This window comes from Haematobia irritans, chromosome 1, assembly GCF_050003625.1.
Source record: "Haematobia irritans isolate KBUSLIRL chromosome 1, ASM5000362v1, whole genome shotgun sequence".
Taxonomy (NCBI): Eukaryota; Metazoa; Arthropoda; class Insecta; order Diptera; family Muscidae; genus Haematobia; species Haematobia irritans.
In genome coordinates this window covers 51,397,068-51,420,490 of record NC_134397.1, presented here as the reverse complement: position 1 = coordinate 51,420,490, position 23,423 = coordinate 51,397,068, and positions in this window count along the sequence as shown.

Here is a 23,423-nt window from a genome sequence, read left to right as displayed (position 1 = left end):
CATTGCAGTGATACCACTTGGAGAAACTTTGAAACCCTCAATAATGTCACCAGCATTACTGAGGTGGGATAATCCACCGCTGAAAAACTTTTTGGTGTTCGGTCGAAGCAGGAATCGAACCCACGACATGCTAACCATTGCATCACGGTGGCTCCCGATTTGCAGCAATAGGGCAAGCAGTTCGTAGGCATTTTCCAGCTCTATTTGGTGTGGTCATTGTGGCTTAGCATAGTTCATCTTCGAAAAGAGCTTACCCCCTTCTTGTGCCACCACTATGATTATAGCCTTTGTACGTCCTCTTAACGTCATAGTCTGAATGCTGTTGCTTCGATCGTTGTGCAATACTTACTCTGAACTGAATTTCTTTTATTTGGGGTCTGGTTTCATTATGGTATTTCTTACATTTTACTGGTGTTTTTTTTTTTTCGTTGTCTGCTAGTCATGACTTGCCTTCTTTCTTCAAAGATACTTTTACTTAAAAATTAAGTGAAATTTGTATTCACACAAACAATAGAGTGGAGTGTGATTAAATTTTTGCACTTCATTTCTATACAAGTAGGAAACGAGGCAAATTTTCATATCATCGTTATATTAGTTTCAAGTTGGCTATAAACAATCTTTCAGAAAAATTTTAGAAAAGCTACTTTTGAAACAAGTAAAGCGATTAGTTGAAAGTATGGACTGCCACAAAGATCTGAGTTGAATATTATTGTAGGAAATCGAACAAGATGTAGAGAGGATCTTGAAAGCGTTCAACGTATGGACCAGCGTTTCTTCAATACGGCATCAAATTGACCCAATAATTTGGTTAGGACACTCTTTACTAGGCAAAGAGTTAACTATATCGGTGAAGAGGTGATTCGGAACCTGTTGTATCTTAAAAACAAGGACCCCAGCAAAAAATTGAGCATTATTTCAGCGAGATTGTAAGGGGAGAGGCAGAGAGAGGCACCAGAATGCAATCACCGCCGTGGTAATGGTATAGGCCGCCGTTACGGGAAATGGTCGCTCTCCGGTCGTATTCGTCGACCGTTTTTTTTCATATCCTAAAAACAGTATTAAAGCGCTGGACAGAAATTTCAACAGAATTCAGCACCATCGCACTCAGTATCCGTCAACCAAGAATTGCTTAAAAAAGAGGCTCTTCGCTTCACTTCTACCGCGTAATGGTCACCAAAATCTCCGGATCTCATTCCAATGTTGTCAAAATTTTACCTCTATAGAAAATTTTGTAAAAATGTTATTTCTATAGAAAATTTTTGCCAACATTTTGTCAAAATTTTACTTCTATAGAGAATTTCATCAAAATTTTATTTCTATAGAGAATTTTACCAAAATTTTATTACAAAAGAAAATTTTTACCAAAAATGTATTTCTATAGAAAATTTTTACCAAAATTTTATTTCTATAGAAAATTTCGTCAAATTTTTATTTCAATATTTGATTTCTATAAAAATATTTTTCAAAATTTGTATTTCTATAGAAAAATATGACAAAATTTTATTTCTGTCGAAAATTTTGCCAAAAATGTATATCTATCGAGAATATTGCCAAAATTTTATTTCTGTTGAAAATGTTGGCAAATTTTTATTTCTATCGAAAATTGTGTCAGAATTTTAGTTCTATAGAAAATTTTGTCAAAATTTTATTTCTATTAAAAATTTTATAAAAATTTTATTTCTATAGAAAATTATATCAAAATTTTATTTCCATGGAAAATTATGTCAAAATTTTATTTCTACGGAAATTTTTTTTCAAAATTGTATTCCTATAGAAAATTTTGTCAAAATTTTATTTCTATAGAAAATTTCGTCAAAATTTTATTTTTATAGGTAATTGGTAGTAAATGTAAATACTTCTTAACTGGAAAAATCTTGTATATAAAAATTTTATTTTTATGTACAATTTTATCAAAATTTTATTTCTATAGAAAATTATGTCAAAATTGTATTTCTATCGAAAATTTCATCAGAATTTTATTTCTATAGGAAATTTTGTCAAAATTTTATTTCTATAGAAAATTTTGTCAAAATTTTATTTTGACACCTAACCTAACCTCTAAATGTCAGACAACTGCCACCTAACCTAACCTCTAAATGTCAGACAACTCGGATAAAATCTACGGTGTCAAGAAGCACAAGGAAATCAAATCGGGAGATCGGTATATCAAAATATGGATCTATACGCCCCATATTCGGCGTACTTATATGTGGATCCAAAATACTTCTAGATTTTGATATCTAGTCGCCCAAGAGGTCAAATCGGGAGATCGGTCTATATGAGGAAAATACCAAAACATAGACCGACACACAATCTTCGGCACATTTATGTGTGGACATAAATACCTCTAGATTTCCAATTTCAGACAAATCGGATACAATTTACCGTTTCCAGAATTCCAAGAAGTCAAATCAGGAAATCGGGCTATATGGAGGCTATACCGAAACATGGACCGATACACACCATCTTCGGCACAGTTGTTTATAAACCTACAATACCTCTAAATTTTGAACTTTCAGCGGTATCTAGAGCCCAAAAAGTCAAATCGGGAGATCGGGCTATATGGAGGCTACCAGACTATTGACCGATACTTACCAAATTCGACACACAGGATCCAAGATACCTCTAGACTTTGAAATTCATGCAAATCGGTTAAAATTTTGAATGTATAGACGCTCAAGAAGCCAAATCGGAATATCGGGCTATATGGGATCTATATCTAAATTTGGACCGAATCAAACCATATTCGCAAAACCTATTTATGTACCCCAAATACTTCTAGGTTTTGAATACCAGTCCAACCGGATAAAAATTCGGATGTCTAGATGTTCAAGACCCCAAATCCGGGGTCGGTTTGTATGGGGGATATATGAAAATCTGGACCGAGGTTCGAGGTTGACCTGCCTGTAGACAAAAGAGTTTATTAAAAATTTCACCAAGATAGCTTCATTATTGAAGACTGTAGAGTGATTACAACAGACAGACAGACGGACATGGTTATATCGTCTTAGAATTTCTCCCTGATCAAGAATATATTAGGTTAGGTTAGGTGGCAGCCCGATATATCAGGCTCACTTAGACTATTCAGTCCATTGTGATACCACTGTGGTGAACTTCTCTCTTATCACTGAGTGCTGCCCGATTCCATGTTAAGCTCAATGACAAAGGACCTCCTTTTTATAGCCGAGTCCGAACGGCGTTCCACATTGCAGTGAAGCCACTTAGAGAAGCTTTGAAACACTCAGAAAGGTCACCAGCATTACTAAGGTGGGATCGAAACCCACGACCTTGTGTATGCAAGGCGGGCATGCTAACCATTGCACCACGATGGCTCCCTATATATTACTTTATGTAGTCTGAAATCGATATTTCTATGTGTTACAAACTGAATGACAAACTTATTATACTCCCATCGCCATTCTATGGTGATGGGTATCAAAACTACCACAGTGTCGATAATCTCAAGGCGACACTTCGCCGAGAATGGGCCAAAATAACGCAGAGCTAATTTCGTGTCTCTTGTCTTTGACGGCCATTTGAAGGTCATAATTCATGGCAAGGGTAGCCAATTCGAATAAATTTTAACTGATTCTAGAATTTGAAGTTATTTCCGACATTTTTTGTTTTTGAACAATAAAATTAAAAGAAAATATATATTTATACCCTTCACCACTACTGTGGTACAGGGTATAATAAGTTTGTGCATTTGTATGTAACGCCAAGACGGAGTAATCATAGATCAACCTTTTAGTATACGGATCGGCTTAGAATTAAATTCTGAGTCGATTTAGCGATGTCCGTCTGTCTGTCTGTCTGTCCGTCTGTCTGTCTGTTGATGTATTTTTGTGTGCACAGTACAGCTCGCAGTTTTAGTCCGATTGTCCTAAAATTTGGTATAGGGTCCTGTTTCGGCTCAAAGACGATCCCTATTGATTTTGGAAAAAATCGGTTCAGATTTAGATATAGCTGCCATATATATTTTTCACCGATCTGGTCATAATTGGCGTGTATATCAACCGATCTTCCTCAAATTCCGTACATCCGAATATTTTATGGGTCTCGAAAAACTTGCAAAATATCAGCCAAATCGGTTCAGATTTAGATATAGCTACCATATATATCTTTCGCCCGATTTACACTCATATGACCACAGAGGCCAATTTTTTGCTCCGATTTAGTTGAAATTTTGCACAGGGAGTAGAATTATCATTATAGCTATGCGTGCCAAATTTGATTGAAATCGGTTCAGATTTAGATATAGCTCCCATATATATGTTTTTCTGATTTCGACAAAAATGGTCAAAATACCAACATTTTCCTTGTAAAATCGCCACTGCTTAGTCGAAAAGTTGTAAAAATGACTCTAATTTTCCTAAACTTCTAATACATATATATCGAGCGATAAATCATAAATAAACTTTTGCAAAGTTTCCTTAAAATTGCTTCAGATTTAAATGTGCATTAGCCGACTTAAATTTTGTCTATAGATTTTGTAGAAGTCTATCAAATTCTGTCCAGATCGGGTGATATTTAAATGTATGTATTTGGGACAAACCTTTATATGTAGAACCCAACGGATGTGATATGGTATCGAAAATTTAGATCTACAAAGTGGTGCAGGGTATAATATAGTCGGCCCCGCCCGAGTTTAGACTTTCCTTACTTGTTTTTTTTTTACTTTGTTTCATTACATACATGCCATCCTGTAAGTAATACTAGGAAAATCATATCCACTAAAGCTCCGCATCAGTGGAACTCAAGTCTGTGAAACTCAGTCTAAAAAGATATAAGCTTGAACTAACAACTGCTCAAGACCATATTAAATTCCTCCGGCGGAAATCCAAATTATGACTGACAAAAATATTCTGAGGTTATCGGCAATATAAAGTCATCGTATATTCCAAAAAAATGGAAGGGAGACAAAAGATTTCGCCATCTCTAGTGCAACTCACACATTTGTCAAATAAATATCTGCAAGTCATAAAATTTCGTGTGAATCACTCAATCGTCTTATATTAAAGCCTATTGTAAACCGAAACCTTCTTCATTCCACCCTATTGTATTAGACTACATTATACGCATTCATTTATTTCTATAAAGAATTCAAAGCAAGGAAGCTACCAACTAACAAACGAACAAAAAAAAATAATAAAACTAACACTAATATCCATCGCTTGGTGGCACTACCCAGTAATAGCTGTTGAAGAAGGGGGTTTGCCACATGTTCCTTAAATGGGGTGTTCAATTGTTTGTGCCCTGTGTGAATTGTTTTGGTGTTTATATTTTAAGTGAGTTTCTTATGAGAATTGTGGCTAGGACAATGAAGGAACTTCATCAGGATGCCATCACTAAAACCTACAGCCAATGGCTGATACTTAAGTGTTAACTATATAAGAATTGTAAGATAAAGATGGAGTGATGTACCCTATGTAGATACAATGAGCTACGCAGTTTGTAGGGAGTTATACGAAATACGAGAGCCAGAAATCAGCGTTGTAACAATCTTGCATTGAGTATTATGCGGACATTTTTTTATTTATTCCCAAGATTGAAATTTTACCAAAAATCTACCAAATTTAAAAAGCGAAGTTTTTGGTTTGCCAAGAAGATTTTGTCAAAATTTTATTTCTATAGAAACTGTTGTCAAAATTTTATTTTTATAGAAAATTTTGTCAAAATTTTATTTCTATAGAAAATTTTGTCAAAATTTTATTTCTATAGAAAATTTTGTCACAATTTTATTTCTGAAGAATTTTTTTCTATAGAATATTTTGTAAAAATTTTATTTCTATAGAAAATTTTGTAAAAATTTTATTTCTATAGAAATTTTTACCAAAATTTTATTTCTTTAGAAAAGTTTGTCAAAATTTTATTTCTACAGACAATTTTGTTAAAATTTTAATTCTATAGAAAATTTTGTCAAAATTTTATTTCTGTAGAAAATAATGTCAAAATTTTATTTCTATAGAAACTTTTTTATAAATTTTATTTTTAAAGAAAATTTTATCAAAATTTTTATTTCTGTAGCAAATTTTGTCACAATTTTATGTCTATAGAAATTTTTTACCAAAATTTTTGTCTATAGCAAATGTGTACCAAAATTTTATATCTATAGAAAATTTTGACGAAATTTTATTTCAATAGAAATTTTTGTCAAATTCTTATTTCTATAGAAAATTTTGTCAAGATTTTATTCTGAAGAAAATTTTGTCAAAATTATATTTCTATAGAATATGTTGTAAAAATTTTATTTCTAGAGAAAATGTTGTCAAAATTTTATTTCTAGAGAAAATTTTATCAAAAAAATTTTTAAAAATTTTATTTCTATAGAAATTTTTACCAAAATTTGATTTCTTTAGAAAATTTTGTCAAAATTTTATTTCTACAGACAATTTTGTTAAAATTTTAATTCTATAGGAAATTTTGTCAAATTTTATTTCTTTAGAAAATTTTGTCAAAATTTTATTTCTACAGACAATTTTGTTAAAATTTTAATTCTATAGGAAATTTTGTAAAAATTTTATTTCTATAGAAAATTTTGTCAAAATTTTATTTCTATAGAAAATTTTGTCAAAATTTTATTTCTATAGAAAATTTTGTCAAAATTTTATTTTTAAAGAAATCTTTATCAAAATTTTTATCTCTATAAAAAATCTTTACAAAATTTTTTCTATATTTTATATATTTTCTATATATTTTTTACCAAAAAAAAATTTTTTTTAATAGACAATGTTCACCAAAATTTTATATCTATACAAAATTTTGACGAAATTTTATTTCTATAGACATTTTTATCAAATTCTTACTTCTATAGAAAATTTTGTCAAAATTTTAAATTAAAGAAAATTTTGTCAAAATTATATTTCTATAGAAAATGTTGTAAATATTTTATTTCTGGAGAAAATTTTATCAAAATTTTATTACTAAAGAATTTTATTTCTATAGAAAATTTTGTCAAAATTTTATTTCTATAGAAAATTTTGTCAAAATTTTATTTCTATAGAAAATTTTGTCAAAATTTTATTTCTATAGAAAATTTTGTCAAAATTTTATTTCTATAGAAAATTTTTAGCAAAATTTTATTTCTAGAGAAAATGTTGTCAAAATTTTATTACTAGAGAAAACTTTATCAAAATTTTATTACTATAAAGAATTTTATCAAAATTTTATTACTAAAGACAATTTTTACCAAAATTTTATTTCTATAGAAAATTTTATATAAAATTTTGTCAAAATTTTTGTTTCAAAGAAAATTTTTACCAAAATTTTATTTCTATAGAAAATTTTGTCAAAATTTTATTTCTATAGAAAATTTTGTCACAATTTTATTTCTATAGAAATTTTTTACCAAAATTTGTTTCTATAGAAAATGTTTACCAAAAGTTTATATCTGTAGAAAATTTTGACGAAATTTTATTTCTATAGAAATTTTTGTCAAAATCTTATTTCTATAGAAATTTTAGTCAAATTCTTATTTCCATAGAAATTTTTGTCAAAATCTTATTCTAAAGAAAATTTTGCCAAAATTATATTTCTATAGCAAATGTTGCAAAAATTTTATTTCTAGAGAAAATTTTTTCAAAATGTTATTACTAAAGAAAATATTTACCAAAATTTTATTTCTATAGAAACTTTTTGCCAAAATTTTATTTCTATAGAAAATTTTATCAAAATTTTATTTCCAAAGAAAATTTTTACCAAAATTTTATTTCTATAGAAAATTATGTAGAAATTTTATTTCTATAGAAATTTTTTGAAATTTTTATTTCTATAGAAAATTTTGTCAAAATTTTATTCTATAAAAAATTTTGTCAAAATTTTATTGCTATAGAAAATTTTCACCAAACTTTTATTTCTATAGAAAATGTTGTCAAACTTTTATTTCTAGAGAAAATTTTATCAAAACTTTATTTCTATAGAAAATTTTATATAAAATTTTGTCACAATTTTATTTCCAAAGAAAATTTTTACCAAAATTTTATTTCTAAAGAAAATGTCGTCAAATTTTTATTTCTATAGAAAATTATGACAAAATTTTATTTCTATAGAAAATTATGTCAAAATTATATTTCTAAAGAAATTTTTTCAAAACTTTATTTCTATAAAAAATTTTGTCAAAATTTTATTTCTACAGAAAATTTTGTCACAATATTATTTCTGTAGAAATTTTTACCAAAAATTTTTTTCTATAGAAAATATTTACCAAAATTTTATATCTGTAGAAAATTTTGTCAAAATTTTATTCGAAAGAAAATTTTTTCAAAATTATAATAGAAAATGTTGTAAAAAATTTTATTTCTAGAGAAAATGTTGTCAAAACTTTATTTCTAGAGAAAATTTTATCACAAAATTTTTTAAAAATTTTATTTCTATAGAAATTTTTACCAAAATTTTATTTCTACACACAGTTTGGTTAAAATTTTAATTCTATAGAAAATTTTGTCAAAAAATTATTTCTATAGAAAATTTTGTCAACATTTAATTTCTATAGAAAATTTTGTCAAAATTTTATTTTTAAATAAAACTTTATCAAAATTTTTATTTCCATAAAAAATGTTTACAATTTTTTTTCTATATTGTCAAAATTTTTATTTCTATAGAAATTTTTTAACAAAATTTTTTTTCTATAGAAAATGTTATATCTATAGAAAATTTTTGACGAAATTTTATTCTATAGAAAATTTTGTCAAAATTTTATTTCTATAGAAAATTTTTACCAAAATTTTATTTCTAGAGAAAATGTTGTCAAAATTTTATTTCTATAGAAAATTTTATTAAAATTTTACTACTGTAGAGAATTTTATCAAAATTTTATTACTAAAGAAAATATTTACCAAAATTTTATTTCTATAGAAAATTTTATATAAAATTTTGTCACAATTTTATTTCCAAAGAAAATTTTTACCAAAATTTTATTTCTAAAGAAAATGTCGTCAAATTTTTATTTCTATAGAAAATTATGTCAAAATTATATTTCTATAGAAATTTTTTCAAAATTTTATTTCTATAAAAAATTTTGTCAAAATTTTATTTCTATAGAAAATTTTGTCACAATTTTATTTCTATAGACATTTCTTACCAATTTTTTCTATAGAAAATGTTTACCGAAATTTTATATCTGTAGAAAATTGTGAGGAAATTGTATTTCTATAGAAATTTTTGTCAAAATCTTATTTCTATAAAAAATTTTGCCAAAATTTTATTACTAAAGAAAATGTTTACCAAAATTTTATTTCTATAGAAAATTTTACCAAAATTTTATTACTAAAGAAAATGTTTACCAAAATTTTATTTCTGTAAAAAATTTTTGCCAACATTTTGTCAAAATTTTACTTCTATAGAGAATTTTATCAAAATTTTATTTCTATAGAAATTTTCGTCAAATTTTTATTTCAATATTTTATTTCTATAAATTTTTTTTTCAAAATTTGTATTTCTGTAGAAAAATATGACAAAATTTTATTTCTGTCGAAAATTTTGCCAAAATTGTATATCTATCGAGAATATTGCCAAAATTTTATTTCTGTTAAAAATATTGCCAAAATTTTATTTCTGTTGAAAATTTTGTCAAAATTTTTTTTATATACAATTTTATCAAAATTGTATTTCTATCGAAAATTTTGGCAAATTTTTATTTCTATCGAAAATTGTGTCAAAATTTTAGTTCTATAGAAAATTTTGTCAAAATTTTATTTCTATTAAAAATTTTATAAAAATTTTATTTCTATAGAAAATTATATCAAAATTTTATTTCCGTGGAAAATTATGTCAAAATTTTATTTCTACTGAAATTTTTTTCAAAATTTTATTTTTATAGAAAATTTTGTCAAAATTTTATTTCTATGGAAATTTTGTAAAAAATTTATTTCTATAGAAAATTTTTTACAAATTTTATTTCTATAGAAAATTTTGTCAAAATATAGAAAATTTTGTCAAAATTTTATTTCTATAGAAAAATATGACAAAAATTTTTTTTTCTGTCGAAAATTGTGCCAAAATTTTATATCTATCGAAAATTTTGGCAAAATTTTATTTCTTTTGAAAATTTTATCAAAAATTTATTTTTATATGCAATTTTATCAAAATTTTATTTCTATAGAAAATTTTGTCAAAATTGTATTTCTTTGCCAAATTTTTATTTCTATCGAAAATTTCATCAAAATTTTATTTCTATCGAAAATTTTATCAAAATTTTGTTTCTATAGAAAATTTTGTCAAAATTTTATTTCTGTATAAAATTTTTTATTTCTATATAAAATTTTGTCAAAATTTTAATTCTATTAAAAATTTTATTTTATAGAAAATTATGTTAAAATTTTATTTCCATAGAAAATTATATCAAAATTTTATTTCTGTAGAAAAATATGTCAAAATTTTATTTCCATTGAAATTTTTTCAAAATTTTATTTCTATAGAAAATTTCGTCAAAATTTTATTTCTATAGATAATTGATAGTAAATGGAAGTACCTAATAATTGGAAAAATCTTCCAAAACATGAAGAATTCTAACAATCTACCAAACAGAAAAATTTACTATTTTTAGTAGATTTCTACCAACTGTGGTAACGGCATTCTGCACTTTCAATAGACCTCTGTAATTTCATGAAGAGCGAGCTTGCTGTCTCGAACTGGAGGTAGATCCTTACAATTAATTAATTATAATCCCAGAGGGTACAATACAATTTTCTTATAGATGTAGCATTACAAATATTCGTAATATCCCTCATGTTGCTCTCCAAATCCGTTTTTCTTCCTCTCTTTCATAGCGAACTGCATTGTGATTCATGCTATAATAGCCATATGTGCTATACCACCAGTATAATTCCTAAACAACAATTTCTCTTGGCAAGCCATTATAACATACATACGGGTATGTACATATGTATGTATTCAAGTGTCAGAAACAAAATTTGTGAATGTGTATGAGAGGAGAGTTGTTGGTGATATGTTCGTTTGCTTTGAATTCCTTGCTTGGTTAGTTGGTTGATTGTTTGGCAAGCATAAGTTGTACTTAAGTAGTTAACAACATTTTATGTTCATCTGGTTGATTGTTGCTACTGATACCAAAGTGTTTCGCGATTCTTCCAAAGAAAGTGCCTGTATTTTATGGCAAAAGGGTAAGAGGAACAACAGAAAGGGTATGCGAATCTAAGTGAGTGCTATAGAGATGTTGTCTTTGCTGAAGAACTTTTGTTAATAGAATTTGAAACTAACAATTCGTATTTATTCCACTTAATGTTTCTTGTATCTTACACTGAAGTGAAGTGCAGTTAATGGCTAAAAGGCTGGAGGAAGGAAATATATCTAAAGATGGTATAACAAGTAAGTAAAATAAGTGTGACCGAATTGTATGCACATTGCAATCATATTTCCTTATGGAAATTTTCATTCCGTGAGTGAAATTTTTGTCAAAATTTTATTTTTATAGAAAATTTTGTCAAAATTTCATTTCTATAGAAAATGTTTGTTAAAATTTCATTTTTATAGAAAATTTCGCCAAAATTTCATTTCTATAGAAAATTTTTGTCAAAATTTCATTTCTATGGAAAATTTTGTCAAAATTTCATTTCTCCAGAAAATTTTGTAAAAATTTTATTTCTATAGAAATTGTTGTCACAATTTTATTTCTATAGAAAATTTTGTCAAAATTTCATTTCTCCAGAAAATTTTGTCAAAATTTTATTTCTATAGAAATTGTTGTCACAATTTTATTTCTATAGAAAATTTTGTCACAATTTTATTTCTATAGAAAATTTTGTCAAAATTTCATTTCTATAGAAAATTTGACTTAATTTTATTTTAATAGAAAATTTTGACTTAATTTTATTTCAATAGAAAATTTTATCAAAATCTTATTTCCATAGAAAGTTATGGCTAATTTTTTTCTAGATAATTTTGTCAAATTTTATTTCTATACAAAATTTAGTCAAAGTTTTATTTCTATACAAAATTTAGTCAAAATTATAAAATTTAGTCAAAATTAGGGCTGTGGAGTCGAGCCAATATTGCTCGACTCCGACTCCGGAGTCGACTCCGGGTAATATAACTAAATCTCATTTTAATACCACTAATTTGTAGTTCTATTGTGGGGGTACCGTAAGTGGATCGATATAAAGTATCGTATTTATTTATGTGTACAAAAAAAGGTCTTAATTTCACATTCGATGTCAATTGAACTCTATATTTCAAATTTAGGGCACTGTTTAATAAATAAAATAATGATATAAATACCCATCATAATATGAGAAGATACAAACAGTATATGTATTTGTGGACGAAAATTATTTATACTATCTCAAATCCTTTAAATTTGTTGCGAGCTATATAAAGGTTTATATTCCCATATGCATGAATTTAAATCTGAATCGATTTAGACAAAATTATATATACTTCTACAAAATCTATGTACTTAAAATTTAAATCTAACGTTATGGGACAAAAAATAAAAATGCAAGGAAATTCTAAAGTCGGGCGGGCCGATTATAATATAATCTGCACAGCTTTGTATTTAGATCTTTATTTTGATCAAATCGCAAATCAAACATCTACAAAATCTCGGGCAATATTTGGGAAATATTTATAATTGTTTAGACAATTTCGCAAAAATGCATTCATGATTCATTCATTGAATAATTTGAAAATTTGAATCATTTCTACAAGTTTTCGACTTAGCAGTGAGCATACAATTTTGGAAAAATTTTTGTCTAGTAACTAAAATTTTGCAAAATTTTATATAGAAATAAAATTTTGCAAAATTTTCTACAGAAACATAATTTTGGCTAAATTTGCTATAGAAATAAAATTTTGGCAAAATTTTCTATAGAAATCAAATGTTGACCAAATATATAGAAATAAAATTTGGCAAAAAATTTTGACAAAATTTGGTATAGAAATAACATTTTGACAAAACTGTTTAAAGAAATAACATTTTGACAAAATTTTCTATAAAAAAAACAACTTTGAAAAAATGTTCAGTCAATATTCCTTAAAATAAAATAAAAAAATAATTTCGATTGTTCGAAATATTTCAAATAAATTGATATGGGCATTAAAATGGATCGATCCAGCCCATCTGCTGGTCTAACATTCTAGGAAACATAAAAAAATAGCCGTAATTGGAAGTTGATTTTCATTTACAATCATGCTGTACATTGATCGAATGAATAACGCAATGGAAACTAATTTGCGTAAAAACTTACTTAGTTACAAAAATGTGAAGTGTTTTAAAAAATTTGGTTTAGCCGGAGTCGGAGTCGAGCAAAATTTTTAAGACTCCGACTCCAGCAAAATCTTCAGACTCCAACTCCAAGACTCCGACTCCGGCTCCACAGCCCTCCTCCCTCCACAGTCAAAATTAAAAAATTTAGTCAAAATTAGTAAAAATAAGTAAGGAAAGTCTAAAGTCGGGCGGAGCCGACTATATTATACCCTGCACCACTTTGTAGATCTAAATTTTCGATACCATATCACATCCGTCAAATGTGTTGGGGGCTATATATAAAGGTTTGTCCCAAATACATACATTTAAATATCACTCGATCTGGACAGAATTCGATAGACTTCTACAAAATCTATAGACTCAAAATTTAAGTCGGGTAATGCACTAGGGTGGAACACAATGTTAGTAAAAAAAAATATGGGAAACATTTAAATCTGGAGCAATTTTAAGAAAACTTCGCAAAAGTTTATTTATGATTTATCGCTCGATATATATGCATTAGAAGTTTAGGAAAATTAGAGTCATTTTTACAACTTTTCGACTAAGCAGTGACGATTTTACAAGGAAAATGTTGGTATTTTGACCATTTTTGTCGAAATCACAAAAAGATATATATGGGAGCTATATCTAAATCTGAACCGATTTCAACCAAATTTGGCACGCATAGCTACAATGCTAATTCTACTCCCTGTGTAAAATTTCAACTAAATCGGAGTAAATCGGGCGAAAGCTATATATGGGAGATATATCTAAATCTGAACCGATTTCAACCAAATTTGGCACGCATAGCTACAATGCTAATTCTACTCCCTGTGCAAAATTTCAACTAAATCGGAGCAAAAAATTGGCCTCTGTGGTCATATGAGTGTAAATCGGGCGAAAGCTATATATGGGAGCTATATCTAAATCTGAACCGATTTCAACCAAATTTGGCAGGCATAGCTACAATGCTAATTATACTCCCTGTGCAAAATTTCAACTAAATCGGAGCAAAAAATTGGCCTCTGTGGTAATTTGAGTGTAAATCGGGCGAAAGCTATATATGGGAGCTATATCTAAATCTGAACCGATTCAACCAAATTTGACACGCATAACTTTAATGCTAATTCTACTCCCTGAGCAAAATTTCAACTAAATCGGAGCACAACATTGGCCTCTGTGGGCAAATGAGTGTAAATCGGGCGAAAGCTATATATGGGAGCTATATCTAAATCTGAACCGATTTGGCTGATATTTTGCAAGTTTTTCGAGACTCATAAAATATCGGATGTACGGAATTTGAGGAAGATCGGTTGATATACACGCCAATTATGACCAGATCGGTGAAAAATATATATGGCAGCTATATCTAAATCTGAACCGATTTTTTCCAAAATCAATAGGGATCGTCTTTGAGCCGAAACAGGACCCTATACCAAATTTTAGGACAATCGGACTAAAACTGCGAGCTGTACTTTGCACACAAAAATACATCAACAGACAGACAGACGGACAGACAGACAGACAGACGGACATCGCTAAATCGACTCAGAATTTAATTCTAAGACGATCGGTATACTAAACGATGGGTCTCAGACTTTTCCTTCTTGGCGTTACATACAAATGCACAAACTTATTATACCCTGTACCACAGTAGTGGTGAAGGGTATAAATATGGGAAACGTTTAAATCTGAAGCAATTTTAAGGAAACTACGAAAAAGTTTATTTATGATTTATCGCTCTATATATATGTATTAGAAGTTTAGGAAAATTAGAGTCATTTTTACAACTTTTCGACTAAGCAGTGGCGATTTTACAAGGAAAATAATGGTATTTTGACCATTTTTGTCGAAATCAGAACAACATATATATGGGAGCTATATCTAAATCTGAACCGATTTCAACCAAATTTGGCACGCATAGCAACAATGCTAATTCTACTCTCTGTGCAAAATTTCAACTAAATCGGAGTTAAAAATTGGCCTCTGTGGTCATATGAGTGTAAATCGGGCGAAAGCTATATATGGGAGCTATATCTAAATCTGAACCGATTTCAACCAAATTTGGCACGCATAGCAACAATGCTAATTATACTCCCTGTGCAAAATTTCAACTAAATCGGAGCAAAAAATTGGCCTCTGTGGTCATATGAGTGTAAATCGGGCGAAAGCTATATATGGGAGATATATCTAAATCTGAACCGATTTCAACCAAATTTGGCACGCATAGCTACAATGCTAATTATTTTCCCTGTGCAAAATTTCAACTAAATCGGAGCACAAACTTGGCCTCGGTGGTCATATGTGTGTAAATCGGCCGAAAGCTATATATTGGAGCTATATCTAAATCTGAACCGATTTCAACCAAATTTGGCACGCATAGCAACAATGCTAATTCTACTCCCTGTGCAAAATTTCAACTAAATCGGCCTCTGTGGTCATATGAGTGTAAATCGGGCGAAAGCTATATATGGGAGCTATATCTAAATCTGAACCGATTTCAACCAAATTTGGCACGCATAGCTACAATGCTAATTCTACTCCCTGTGCAAAATTTCAACCAAATTGGGGTTAAACTCTGGCTTCTGGGACCGTATTAGTCCATATCGGGCGAAAGATATATATAGGAGCTATATCTAAATCTGAACCGATTTCAATAAAATTTGGCACACTTGACTATAGTGCTAATTGTTCTTTTTGTGCAAAATTTAAGGAAATTAGGGTAAAACTCTGGCTTCTGGGGCCATATAAGTCCATATCGGGCGAAATATATATATGGGAGCTATATCTAAATCTGAACCGATTTCTTCCAAAATCAATAGGGATCTATTCTGAGCCAAAACACATACTTGTGCCAGATTTGAAGTCGATTGGACTAAAACTGCGACCTAGACTTTGATTACAAAAATGTGTTCACGGACAGACGGACAGACGGACATCGCTATATCGACTCAGGAGCCCACCCTGAGCATTTTTGCCAAAGACACCATGTGTCGATCTCGTCTCCTTCTGGGTGTTGCAAACATATGCACTAACTTATAATACCCTGTTCCACAGTGTGGAGCAGGGTATAACAAGTATATACGGCCGTAAGTTCGGCCAGGCAATCTTATGTACCCTCCACCATGGATTGCGTAGAAACTTCTACGAAAGACTGTCATCCACAATCGAATTACTTGGGCTGTGGTATCTTAAAACTACTTAACATCGTTTTCTAAATTGTGAGTTAGTCCATACGTGGTAGAGAGCCAGAATTGAGATATGGGGGTCGCTTATATGGGGGCTATATACAATTATGAACTTGATATGGACCAATTTTGTGTGATTAGGGATAGATTTATCTGAGGGCTATATATAACTATAGACCGATATGGATGGATGTTAACAGCACAATGTACTAAATTTCAACTGACTCGGATGAAATTAAATATCATATACTACCATCACGTACCAAATTTCAACCAAATCGGATGAATTTTGCTTCTCCAAAAGGCACAGGAGGTCAAATCTGGGGATCGGTTTATATGGGGGCTATATATACTTATGGACTGATATGAACCAATTCCTGCATGGTTATTGGATACCATATACTGACATCACGTACCAAATTTCAACCGAATCGGATGAATTTTGCTCTTCCAAGGGGCTCCGGAGGTCAAATCTGGGGATCGGTTTATATGGGGGCTATATATAATTATGGACCGATTTCGATTAATTTTTGCACGGGTGTTTGAGACCATATATTAACACTACGTACCAAATTTCAACTGAATCAGATGAATCTTGGTCTTCCAAGAGGCTCCGTAGGTCAAATATGGTGATCGGTTTATATGGGGGCTGTATATAATTATGGACCGATGTGGACCTTTTTTTGCATGGTCATTAGATACCATAGACTAACACCACGTACCAAATTTCAGCCGGATCGGATGAAATTTGCTTCTCTTAGAGGCTCCGCAAGCCAAATCGGGGGATCGGTTTATATGGGGGCTATATATAATTATTGACCGATGTGGACCAATTTTTGCATGGTTGTTAGAGATCATATGCTGACACCATGTACCAAATTTCAGCTGGATCGGATGAAATTTGCTTCTCTTAGAGTCCCCGCAAGTCAAATTTGGGGGTCCGTTTATATGGGGGCTATACGTAAAAGTGGACCGATATGTCCCATTTGCAATACCATCCGACCTACATCAATAACAACTACTTGTGCCAAGTTTCAAGTCGATAGCTTGTTTCGTTCGGAAGTTAGCGTGATTTCAACAGACGGACGGACGGACATGCTCAGATCGACTCAGAATTTCACCACGACCCAGAATATATATACTTTATGGGGTCTTAGAGCAATATTTCGATGTGTTACAAACGGAATGACAAAGCTAATATACCCCCATCCTATGGTGGAGGGTATAAAAATCTACTAATTTTGGTAGAATTCGTGGCCATGGTACTCTCCCATCGAATATATCCCTGTTATTGACAATCGTAGCCGTTGTAGACAAATTATCACCAATAAACTCTATGTCCGAACAGCGTTTTCCTTCTTGTGTCACTACAAAAAAAAATATAATTTTGTTTAATTTTGCGGAATGACAAAGTCAACATACCTTCCATTTCTGTAAGGCAGAATTCAAAATCACATATACTTAGGGGTTGTCATGCAGTTAGTACTTGATATCTAATACCAATTTTATTCGTTTACTCTCAGCAAGAAAAAAATCGGCATGTTTCCGTTTCAATGCTGGTCCCCTTTCTTAGAGTTGTTCCTGCTCTCTCTGTCTCTCTCTCTCTTGCCCATTTTTTTCTCCTGAGAATCAATGTGCACTGACAAGTGTCAAGGAAAATTAAATAAATGTATTATTAATAAGAGAATAAAAATTTCTATTCAACACCTATACATAAACACATATCCGGTACTAGAAGCAGCATCTTCTTAGCATCTTCTACAATCAGGGTTATATATATAACGGAAATGGTGTTGTTTCCTATTTCCTTCAATCCTTTGCCTTCGTGCCTTTCCCTTTCCCTTCCCCTCCCACTTACTCTTATTCAATCATTGTAGAAATGTATTGAATTTAGAAAAAAAAGACTCAACTCTTCTCAACAATTTCATTTTGTAAATTGTTATTGGCAAACATTTTGCATACTTGGGAGTTGAATGTTTTCACCTGGCCCATTGGTGTGTATAATTTGCATTCATTTCGATTGGTATTTTGTGGTCTTTTTCATTTCAAACGAGAAAAAAATACGAATATGGGAATGTGTTATATTTTCCCATTTAAATTTTCTTCTCCTACCCCCCCCCCCCCCCTCATTTAATAGAAAACATTTTAGCCACCTTTGGCTATTTTTATAGGCTTTGGTATTGGAAAAATTGGAATTTTGTTTTGCTTTTAAATATTGATTGGTATTTTTTAAGAGATTTTTTTTTGCTCTTTGTTTGTTATTTATTTTTTGCAATTACTTTAGAAAAATGTGAAAACGAAAGAAAAACCACAAGATTATACCAAAAAGCAATTTTTTAGAAATTTTACACAACATTCAAATAAATGTAATTTTATTCGTTTTTTTCCTATCCCTTTATTTTTTATGAAAAATATTACATAACTATATGTAAGATTTTTTAGAAAATAAAGCCAATTTATATGGAAAACTTTATATAATTGCATTGTCCTTAGGAATTTTCTATGGCTGTTATCAAATATTTAAATACCACTTAAGAGTTATTATTCAGCAAATGATATATAGAAACTAAATAAAATGGTTTTATGAGAGAAAAAAAATGTAAAGATACTTTTGAAAAAAAAAAACAAATAACACAAGCAATTAAATGTATTTTATGGCATTTTTATTCATACAAAAATACGTAAGAATTTCTACAATTGAATGTAAAAACTTAAATGGGAAAATTTGTTGATTTCAGCTTAAAACTATGCATTGACTAAACTACAAATGTAGCTTAACCAACAGAGGAAAAGAATGTTTGTCAAATTTATTTGGGCAAGGCCCTATAGACTGCAAGATAGTTGGATGGACGCACGTTTCGGAATTATCACATTCCTCATCAGCATCCTCTACTTGCAGCAAAACTATCAACCAATTATCAGAATAAATTCAGGCAGTTCACTAAACCCAAAGTGAACCACACTTGAACCTTCCGAAAAAACAACAAAATGAAATAAAATTTCGAACAAATATTATAGAAATAATTTCCTTCCTATAGAAATAAAATTTTGACAAAATTTTCCATAGAAAAAATTTTTTTCTATAGAAATAAACTTTTTCCAAAATTTTGACAAAATTTTCTATAGAAAAATTTTCTATAGAATTAGACAAAATTTTCGATAGAAATAAAATTTTGAAAAAAAAAATTCTATAGAAATAAAATTTTGAAGAAAAATTCTATAGAAATAAAATTTTAATAAAATGTTCTAAACAAAAATTTAACAAAAAATTTCCATAGAAATAAAATTTTGGTAAATTTTTTTATAGAAATAAAATGTTGACAAAATTTCATATAGAAATAAAATGTTCACAAAATTTCATATAGAAATAAAATTTTGACAAAATTGTCTTTTGAAATAAAATTTTGACAAAATTTTCAATACAAATAAAATTTTGACAAAATTTTCTATAGAAATAGAATTTGACAAAATTTTCTATAGAAATAGAATTTTGACAAAATTTTCTATAGAAATAAAACGTTGACAAAATTTAACATAGAAATAAAATTTTGACAAAATTTTCTATAGAAATAAAATTTTGACAAAATTTTCTTTAGAAATAAAATTTTGAAAAATTTTCAATACAAATAAAATTTTGACAAAATTTTCTATAGAAATAGAATTTTAACAAAATGTTCTAAACAAAAATTTAACAAAAAATTTCCATAGAAATAAAATTTTGACAAAATTTTCTTTAGAAATAAAATTTTGAAAAATTTTCAATACAAATAAAATTTTGACAAAATTTTCTATAGAAATAGAATTTTGACAAAATTTTCTATAGAAATAGAATTTTGACAAAATTTTCTATAGAAATAGAATTTTGACAAAATTTTCTGTAGAAATAGAATTTTGACTAAATTTTCTATAGAAATAAAATTTTGACTCAATTTTCTAATGAAATAAAATTTTGACTCAATTTTCTATAGAAATAAAATTTTGACTAAATTTTTTATAGAAATAAAATTTTGACAAAATTTGCTATAGAAACAAAATTTTGACAAAACTTTTTATAGAAATAACATTTTGACAAAATTTTCTATAAAAAAACAACTTTGAAAATTTTTTTCTGTCAATATTCCACATGTTTGTATATGGCCTTAAAATAAAATTTTAAAAAATAATTTCGATTCTTCGAAATATTTCAAATATATTGATATGGGCATTAAAATGGATCGATTCAGCCCATCTGCTAGTCTAACATTATAGGAAACATAAAAAGATAGCCGTAATTGGAAGTTGATTTTCATTTACTATCATGCTGTACATTGATCGAATGAATAACGCAATGGACATTAATTTGCGTAAAAACTTGCTTAGTTACAAAAATGTGAAGTGTTTTAAAAAATTTGGTTTAGCCGGAGTCGGAGTCGAGCAAAATTTTTACGACTCCGACTCCAGCAAAATCTTCAGACTCCGACTCCAAGACTCCGACTCCGGCTCCACAGCCCTGCTTTTGACAAAAAAATAACACAAGCAATTAAATGTATTTTATGGCATTTTTATTCATACAAAAATACATAAGAATTTCTACAATTGAATGTAAAAACTTAAATGGGAACATTTGTTGATTTCAGCTTAAAACCATGCATTGACTAAAATACAAGTGTAGCTTAACCAACAGAGGAAAATAATGTTTGTCAAATTTATTTGGGCAAAGCCCTATAGACTGCAAGATGGTTGGATGGAAGCACGTTTCGGAATTACCACATTCCTCATCAGCATCCTCTACTTGCAGCAAAACTATCAACCAATTATCAGAATAAATTCAGGCAGTTCACTAAACCCAAACTGAACCACACTTGAACCTTCCGAAAAAAAGTTTATGATAGCCGGCATAATCCTTTTTTCGGAAGGTTCAAGTGTTGTTTACTTTGGGTTTAGTGAACTGCCTGGATTTATTCTGATAATTGGTTGCAGCGTTGCCAATTTAACTATTTTTCCGCTAGATTTGGTTTGTTTTGAAGACGTTTAGCGGGAAAAAATACATGTAGATTTTAGCTTTTTTCATGACCCTTTTAGCTATTTTTGTTTTTTTTTTTTTTATTTTCAACATGTTTCTATTGAAATATGGATAAAACGGCGTTTTTATCTAAGCCTTGCTGCAATACTAAGGTTTTCCACATATTTTAAAGCTCAGTTGAAACATTTATAATGATTCCAGCCATTATGCGGGCATTTTTGCAGCAAATACACCTTGTTGTAGTTTTTTTCCTCATATTCATAAAGGTTATCGTAAACTTCAAATCTACTATTACCATACAAATATGTTAGATAAACTGTCAGAAAATTAATGGGGAATATTAGCATTTGACTCGATTATCCTTTTTATACCCTCCACCATAGGATGGGGGGTATATTAACTTTGTCATTCCTTTTGTAACACATCGAAATATTGCTCTAAGACCCCATAAAGTATATATATTCTGGGTCGTGGTGAAATTCTGAGTCGATCTGAGCATGTCCGTCCGTCCGTCCGTCCGTCTGTTGAAATCACGCTAACTTCCGAACGAAACAAGCTATCGACTTGAAACTTTGCATGTAGGTTGGATGGTATTGCAAATGGACCATATCGGTCCACATTTACGTATAGCCCCCATATAAACGGACCCCCAAATTTGGCTTGCGATTGCTCTAAGAGAAGCAAATTTCATCCGATCCGGCTGAAATTTGGTACATGGTGTTAGTATATGGTCTCTAACAACCATGCAAAAATTGGTCCATATCGGTCTACATTTACGTATAGCCCCCATATAAACGGACCCCCAAATTTGGCTTGCGATTGCTCTAAGAGAAGCAAATTTCATCCGATCCGGCTGAAATTTGGTACATGGTGTTGGTATATAGTCTCTAACAACCATGCAAAAATTTGTCCACATCGGTCCATAATTATATATAGCCCCCGATTTGGCTTGCGGAGCCTCTCAGAGAAGCAAATTTCATCCGATTCGGCTGAAATTTGGTACGTGGTGTTAATATATGGCCTCAAACACCCATGCAAAAATTGGTCGAAATCGGTCCATAATTATATATATAGGCCCTATATAAACCGATCCCCAGATTTGACCTCCGGTGCCTTTTGGTGAAGCAAAATCCATCCGATCTGGTTGAAATTTGGTACGTGGTGGTAGTATATGATATTTAACAACTATGCCAAAAGTGGTTCATATCAGTCCATAATAATATATAGCCCCCATATAAACCGATCCGGAGATTTGGGTTTGGAGCCTCTTGGAGGAGCAAATCTCATACGAGTCAGTTGAAATTTGGTACATTGTGCTAGTATATGGCCGTTAAGAACCATGCCTAACTAGGTCCATATCGGTCTATAGTTATATATAGCCCTCAGATAAATCGATCCCCAATCACACAAAAATTGGTCCATATCAAGTTCATAATTGTATATAGCCCCCATATAAGCGACCCCCCATATTTCAATTCTGGCTCTCTACGTATTGTCTAATATATACCACGTATGGAATAACTCACAATTTAGAAGACGATGTTAAGAAGTTTTAAGATATCACAACCGAAGTAATTCGATTGTCGATGACAGTCTTTCGTAGAAGTTTCTACGCAATCCATGGTGGAGGGTACATAAGATTCGGCCTGGCCAAACCTACGGCCGTATATACTTGTTATTTTATTATAATATTCTAAAGTTATTGCGATATTACTAAATTAAAATAGTAGATGTGAATTGCTTTGTACACGGAAAAAATATTGTCGTGAGGCCAAATATTTCATCTCCTTAAAATACGAACGCGAATTTTGTTTATAATAGCATTTGTGAATTTCTCTTATATAAAGTGTTTTCCTTGTCCAAAAGCCGATAAAGTCGTTTTGTCCTTATAGTTAAGTAATTCAACTTAAAAATGGGTATCTTTTCATGAAAGAAGGCTAGGGTCAATTCTAAAAAGTTCTAAAATTAATGAAATAGTCTTTAAATGTGAGTAGTTTTTGTATGCTATCTTGACCACAAACCAAAACAGCGTTCA